This window comes from Emydura macquarii, unplaced genomic scaffold (assembly GCF_026122565.2).
Source record: "Emydura macquarii macquarii isolate MOO-44397 ecotype Brisbane River unplaced genomic scaffold, CSIRO-AGI_Emac_v2 contig_3018, whole genome shotgun sequence".
NCBI lineage: Eukaryota > Metazoa > Chordata > Testudines > Chelidae > Emydura > Emydura macquarii.
In genome coordinates, this window is record NW_027133155.1 from 1 (window position 1) to 6,674 (window position 6,674).

The following is a 6,674-nucleotide window of genomic DNA, read 5'->3' on the forward strand; positions in this document are numbered from 1 at the left end:
GATGTCAGGGTGATTGAATCCCCCATGAGAATCAGGTCCTGAGAACTGGAAACTTTCCCTAGTTGACTGAAGGAAGCCTCATCTACCTCGTCCTCCTGGTCTGGTGGTCTGTAACAGAAACCCACCACGACATCACGCTTATTGTTCTTGCTTCTACGCTTAACCCAGAGACTCTCAACTGGCTTATCTCCAGTTTCATACTGGAGCTCAGAGCAATCATAGTGCTCTCTTACATACAGTGCAACTCCTCCACCCTTTCGCCCCTGCCTGTCCTTCCTGATGGGGTGAGGTCCTGCAGCAGAAGGGTCAATATCCCTGCCCATCGTCAATGTGAACTGTTCTAGTCTGGGTATTCGTGTGACCCACAGAAATGGCCGATCCCTCAGTAAGTCACATTACATTCCTAGCTGTGGTGATATCATGTGGCTGTGAGTTCCACAGGCTGATGATGATATGAGAGAAGGGCCAGTTGCTTCATAGCTGCATATCTGGCAGTGCTCGGCAGAGTGCCCGCCCTCCATGACCCATCCACCTCCCAGCTCAGCCTTTCCCCTTCTTGAGATTCCAGATCTCCCCAGCAACTCTTGGGGAGATGTTCAAGGCAAAGGCCTGTGGCTGCCTCAGGAGGAAGGCCCCAGCAGGTGCTCCCCTCAGTGACCTGTGCCCTTCTCCATCCGCAGCTCCTGGGAAGAAGGACCCCCTGTCCCCTGGGGTCCTGGCCGCCATCATCCTGGCCGTGCTGGTTCTGGCTGGAGCCATAGGGGCCAGCGTCATCCTGTGGAGAAGAAAATCAGCAGGTAGGAGCTGGTCCCCGTGGAGCCGGGATGTGGGGGGGTCTGGGAAGTGGGGCAGCCCAGCCAGCCCCAGGGGGAATGGCTCCTGCCACTGCTCCCAAGGGAGGCCCATGGCCATAGGGTAGGGTCGATCACCATAGCCCGGTCCTGCTGGGGGCAGAGTGTGCTCTGTCATTGGCCAGGTGCTGTGTGACCTGCTGGGGGGGCACTGGGTCGGGCTGGTCTGGGTGAGATGCAGTGGGGGACTGGGGAGCCCTGTGTCTGGGGAAGGTGGGGGAGGGGTCACCCTGCTCCCCAGCACTGATCCTCGTTCTCTGCTTGTGTTTCAGGCCCCCCCAAACCCAGCTACGCTCTGGCAGCCAGTAAGTAAACCCTGGGCACGGGGCCCAGACACCCCAGTGCATTGTGGGTGTGGGGGGGGGGTCCCAATGCAGGGAGAAGGGACCCCAGCAGTGACTGGAGATGGGCCCCAATCGCTGGTTACTCTGTGTCTGACAATTCCTCGGCCTGTGGAAATCTGTGAGGCCGTCACCAGCCGTCGTCCTGCCCGGCTCCCCGGGATTCTCTGACCCACACTGCCTTCACTCAAACCCAGGGAACCCCAAAGAGCACCCCAAGGTCACCGCTCAGAGCGGAGCTCAGCGAGCGTCCCAGCATGCACTGGGCATCCCTTCGCATGGCTCTGGTGACGGGGCTGCAGGCCTGTACCTGAAGCTCCCGGAGACAGTGCGTGGGCTTGTTACGCTCCCTCCTGGAGTCCTGTGTCCATTGTCCCATTGTCAGGCCCGGGGGTTTCTGTGCACAGCGCAGTTTGGGGGTTTCTAGGGGGCATGGCGGGGGGAAGTTCAGACCAGAATTTCCATCCCCTTTCCCTAGCTGGGATCCCACATAGCTAAAGCTGCCTCTGAACCATTGTCTTCTCTCCCTGCAGCAAAGATCGGAGAAGATTCTGCCGCCAGCTCTTCATCCTGATCAGACACCCAGCGTATGGGACCCCGGAGTTAGGTGCAGAGACCCTGCCCAGCTGCCGAGCCCGCTGCCTGGGAGATCTGTCCTCTGACTCCCTTCAGCTCTGGGGGGAGATTCCAGTTTGGTTGTTATAACAATTTCCTCCTGTTGGTGTTGGGTCTTAGGCTCTTGTATAGGAGTCTTTACATTTTCTCCTGCAGCGTGTTCTTCCCAAGTCACAGGTGAGAGGACCCTTCTCTAGTTAGTGCTTTGTCTCAGCTTTGCTCCAAAAGGTCTGACACAATCCAGTCTCTCTCCGTCTCTGCCAGTGTCAGAGACGGGCAGTTCCTCTTTTCCAGTAGCAGGAGCCGGCACAGAGTCAGACAAACAGGCAAAGACCGGGGTAAGTGGGGTATTGTGGGATCACACCTCCTGTGTGAGGCAGATGGGCAGGCCTGGACATGTTGAACCCCAAACTGGAATTTCCTGCCCAAAAAAGAGTCTCCTTGCTCTGATGGAGTTCAGCTCTGAGCTTTCACCCAGATTTTGGGTAAAAATAAAAATTGTGCTCAGAACTGAACTGCTGAGTCTCAGTATGTGAAAGAGCAGCTACAGAGCACACGTGAAGCAGTAGCCACTGAACTGTTCCCCTCTGGCATGGCTGAGGAAATGCCTGAGTGGTGCTGTCCTGCTATTTCTGGTCCAGCTTAGCCTCTGGTTTTTTTTTTTTTTTTTTTAGTGATTTTAAAATTGATCCTGTTTTATACCCCTTTTCTATAATTCTTTAATAAACGTTCTATACACGGATTTCTTTGTTTGTTTTTAAATAGACAGCACTGCACATAGAAACAGACTAAAATATAAATCAATACAGGTGTTACCCTGGCCTTTGGGTTAGCAGGTTGGATTCCCTCCCCTGAGAGCTCACCGCCTGCAATTCAAATTCCCTCCCCGCCCCTCCCAGCTAATTGAATAGACCCATCAGATTCCCTCTCCTGAGGGCTCACTGAATAAAGGCTCAGGTACTTTTCCCCAGTTTCCCCCAACCCTGGGGGCTCCCTGAGGGAAAACCTGCCTCAGTTTCCCAATCAGGAGGGCTCCCTGAGGACAGCTGTCACTTCCTCTCACTGACTTAGGTTGAGAAAGGAGTTAGCGGGTTTCAGGAGAGCACAGCACAGCGGTCCGATTTAGAGAGAGCAGTTTATTAACCTATTGTTGTACAATCACTAAGCATGGATGAGACAAGCGATCAATGAGTACAGCTATAGCTCACCAAGCGGTGTTACAATCTCCAGGTGGATCTTGGTGGCCAATCAAGGCTCTGCTCTGGAGGGGGTCTTCTGCTCTGCACCTTCCTTCAGTACAGGGTGAGGTCGGTCTTCGGAGTTCAGAAGGCTCTTTTCCCTCCCCCCTCCATAACCAGACTGGCCAATATTTAGACACTGTCTTTTCATTAACATTTTCAGTTGCAGTAGCAGCCTATTTTCTTATTGCAAGCGGGTCATTGGAAAGGCAGGGGGAGGAAGGAGGCAGCACACCCGGACCAGATCCCCTGCACCTGCAGCCTTGACATCCCTTTTTGATTGTTCTTAGAAGTCACCCACAACTTATTACCCTGGCACCTCTCATATTCACTTTGTTGTGCTTAAGCTGTTGTTCACGTGTCTGCAACATCTCGTGGTTAAGGTTCTTCAGGCAGTTTTACTACATTTTTCAGACACCCCCAAAAGGTCGTTTTCCAGGTCCCAAAAGGCCATAGAATCATAGAGTTGGAAGGGACCTCAGAGGTCATCTAGTCCAACCCCCTGCTCAAAGCAGGACTAACCTCAGCTATATCATCCCAGCCAGGGCTTTCTTCAGCTTAAAAACCTCTAAGGATGGAGATTCCACCACCTCCCAGGTAACCCATTCCAGTGCTTCACCACTCTCCTAGTGAAAAACTTTTTCCTAATGTCCAAAGGCCCTGCAACTTGAGACCGTTGCTCCTTGTTCTGTCATCTGCCACCACCGAGAACAGCCTAGCCCCATCCTCCCTGGAACCCCCTTTCAGGTAGTTAAAGGCTGCTATCAAATCCCCCCTCACTCTTCTCTTTTGCAGACTGAACAAGCCAGTTCCCTCAGCCTCTCCTCATAAGTCCTGTGCTCCAGCCCCCTAATCATTTTTGTTGCCCTCCGCTGTACTCTCTCCAACTTGTCCACATCTCTTTTGTAGTGGTGGGCCCAAAACTGGACACAATATTCTAAATGCGGCCTCACCAATGCCGAATAGGGGGAATAATCACTTCCCGCGTCTTGCTGGCAACGCTCCTCCTAATGCAGCCCAATATGCCATTAGCCTTCTTGGCAACTAGGGCACAGCTGACTCATATGCTTTTTATCCACTGTACCCCCAGGTCCTTTTCTTGCCCACTGTCCCCAATGGGATGCCATGTGTCACGTCTGTTTACCATTTTCTTATACGTTCTATGCGATTGCTGGCGAAAGCTGCTAACATCCTCTACATAGGTGACTTTAGATCTTACTGGAATCTGTTTGGCCCACACAAGGTTGCGCTCAGGTTTATGTGACTCTCCTGTGTGACAAGGCCGGGAATCACTGTGCTAAGTAAAAGAGCAGAGGTGCTGGATCCCTGTGCAGTGTCTGTGTGTTTCTGCCACACAGCGCCTTGGGTGAGATTCTGGGTGGGGGGTGTTTAAATGACTGGGCTATGTTGGGGTGTCAGCACTGAGCCCAGGAGCTTCTGGCCCTTCCACTGGGGAGGGGATCTCCGCACCTAACAGGCATTCCCCCCAGCATGAGGGCTCCCTGCTCTTCCCCTGTTCAGAGTATCCCAGGCTCACAGACACCCCCACCTCCTGCAATCCTTTTTTTAGGCAGAGAATCCCCCAGATTACAGACCACCCAGACCTTTGGCCTCTGCCCTTCTCCTGGGGAGGGGATCCCTGTTCTCACAGACCCCCCAGCCTTGGGGCTCCCTTTGTTAATTTCATCCCACCTTTCCGGGAGATCCCAAGAGGAAAGTTGAATTGCGATTAAGGCATTGGACTGTAATCTGGGAGCGCTGGGCTGAATTTCCAGCCCTGTCCCAAGAGCCCCAATGTGATCTGGGGCCCATCCCTGTCATGCTGGATCAGACCGATTGGCCTGTTTTACCCACTGTCCCTGGGCTCCCTGTGTCAGACCGATACACTCATGTGGCCTGGTATCCGCCCCCATCCCCACATTATAGCCCAGCCCAACAGGCCCATCTAGCCTGGTCTCCCCGCTCCCTGCTGCCCCGCAGCAGCCAGCTGAATATGCACAAGGGATAAATTGTGCCCATGGACAGCAGGGTGGGGATAAAGCTGTTTTGACCTGAAGTTCAGATCTCAGCACAACACCACCACCTCCTGGCCCTGTTACGGAGCTCCAGCTTGTGGTTATGTTCCCCTTTGCTGGGCATCAGGGTTCCAGGGTTCTAGTCCTGCTCTGGGAGGGTGGTGGGGTTAGTGGCTTAAAATAGGGGGGAAAGGCTGTGGTATTTCTCCACAACAAACCATAACTGAACTTCAAAAGGGAACTACACAAAAATGAGGAAGTTAGATAATCAGAAATGAGAAGGAACAGTCACAAGAGGGAAATGCCTGCAAGCTGCATGGAATCCTTTAAAAAAACCCATAACAGAGGCTTATGCTAAATGGCTACCCCCAATAAAAAAAAATCAGAGGATCAAAAAATACCACTTTGGTTAACCAGCAGATAAAACAGGCGGTTAGACGTAAAAGGACATCTTTTAAAAACTGGAAGTCAATTCCTCCTGGGGAAAACAGGAGCCGCTGGCACGCCAGCTGACACAGTACAGTGAGACAAGCCAAAGAACAACCTGAAGAGCAACTAGCAAAAGGCCCAAAAACTACCAGCAATTTTTTTTAAAAATACGATCAGATGCCAGAAGCGGGGCAAACAATCACTGGGGCCACTGGCCGATGGAGGTGCTAAGGAGCACTCAAGGATGACAAGGCCATTGTGGAGAAGCCAAATGAATTTGTTGCATCATTCTTCATGGCTCAGGATGTGAAGGAGATTCCCACAGCTGAGCCACTCTGTTTCGGGGACAGAGCTGAGGAACGGTCCCAGACTGAGGTCTCAGTTGAGGAGGTTTTGGAACAAACTGATAAATTAAACACTAATAAGTCACCAGGACCAGATGGTGTTACCCCAAAAACAGGTTTTGGGGTGCCCACAGAATAGCCCACTTAGTGCCCCTTTAAGCTGTTCTTCCTTCAGCATGGGGGGATCCACCCTGGCTAAGGAAATACTTGGGGGCACGGATCCAGCCTTCCAATACATGATGGACACAAGCCGTGTTCGTTCCGAACAAGGCACCTTTTATTGGTACCAGTAACAACAGCCCCTGACACCACGACAGGCCAGACACGTCCCACTGGTAACACGGCAAAGCCCTTCACCCCCTGCCTTGGACACCCCACTGCTGCCAGTGCTCAGCTGTCAATCATTCCACCTGGCCGGTATTTCCGTTATCTGTCAATCATTCCACCTGGCCGGTATTTCCATTATCTGTCAATCATTCTTGTTTACCACCGTTTTCCCGCCAATTCTGCCCAGCAACCTTTCCCCCACATTCCGTTCACCTCACACAGCTGTGCTCCTGAGGCCCCTTTTCCCGCCAATTGGGGGTGGAGGCCGTGTGCCCGTCAGCCTCCATTTAAGGGGGGAGTGCCTCTTGCTAATGTAAATGGGAGCCAGGGACCCAAGATGGGGTTTGTCTGGGACCGGTGGGTTCCCCCAGGGGTTCTGAGGCAACTCAGCTGTGAAATGGCAGAGCTACTGTTACCCAAATAACAATATCACAGGATCTTTTCAAGGGATAAGGCAACAAACCACGTTTATTGTGAACACAGAAACTTGGTCAATAGTATCAAAGAAAAGAAA

The 6,674-nt window shown here is 52.5% G+C and overlaps 1 long non-coding RNA gene across 1 annotated transcript; it reads left to right on the top strand.

Annotated features, from left to right (window-relative positions):
- Window positions 1-679: 679 nt before the first annotated feature.
- LOC137141167 (uncharacterized) lies at window positions 680-2,954 on the top strand. The gene is made up of 3 exons (XR_010916559.1): window positions 680-797; window positions 1,124-1,156; window positions 1,726-2,954. It is a non-coding gene; the product is annotated as an uncharacterized lncRNA (long non-coding RNA).
- The last annotated feature ends 3,720 nt before the right edge of the window (window positions 2,955-6,674 follow it).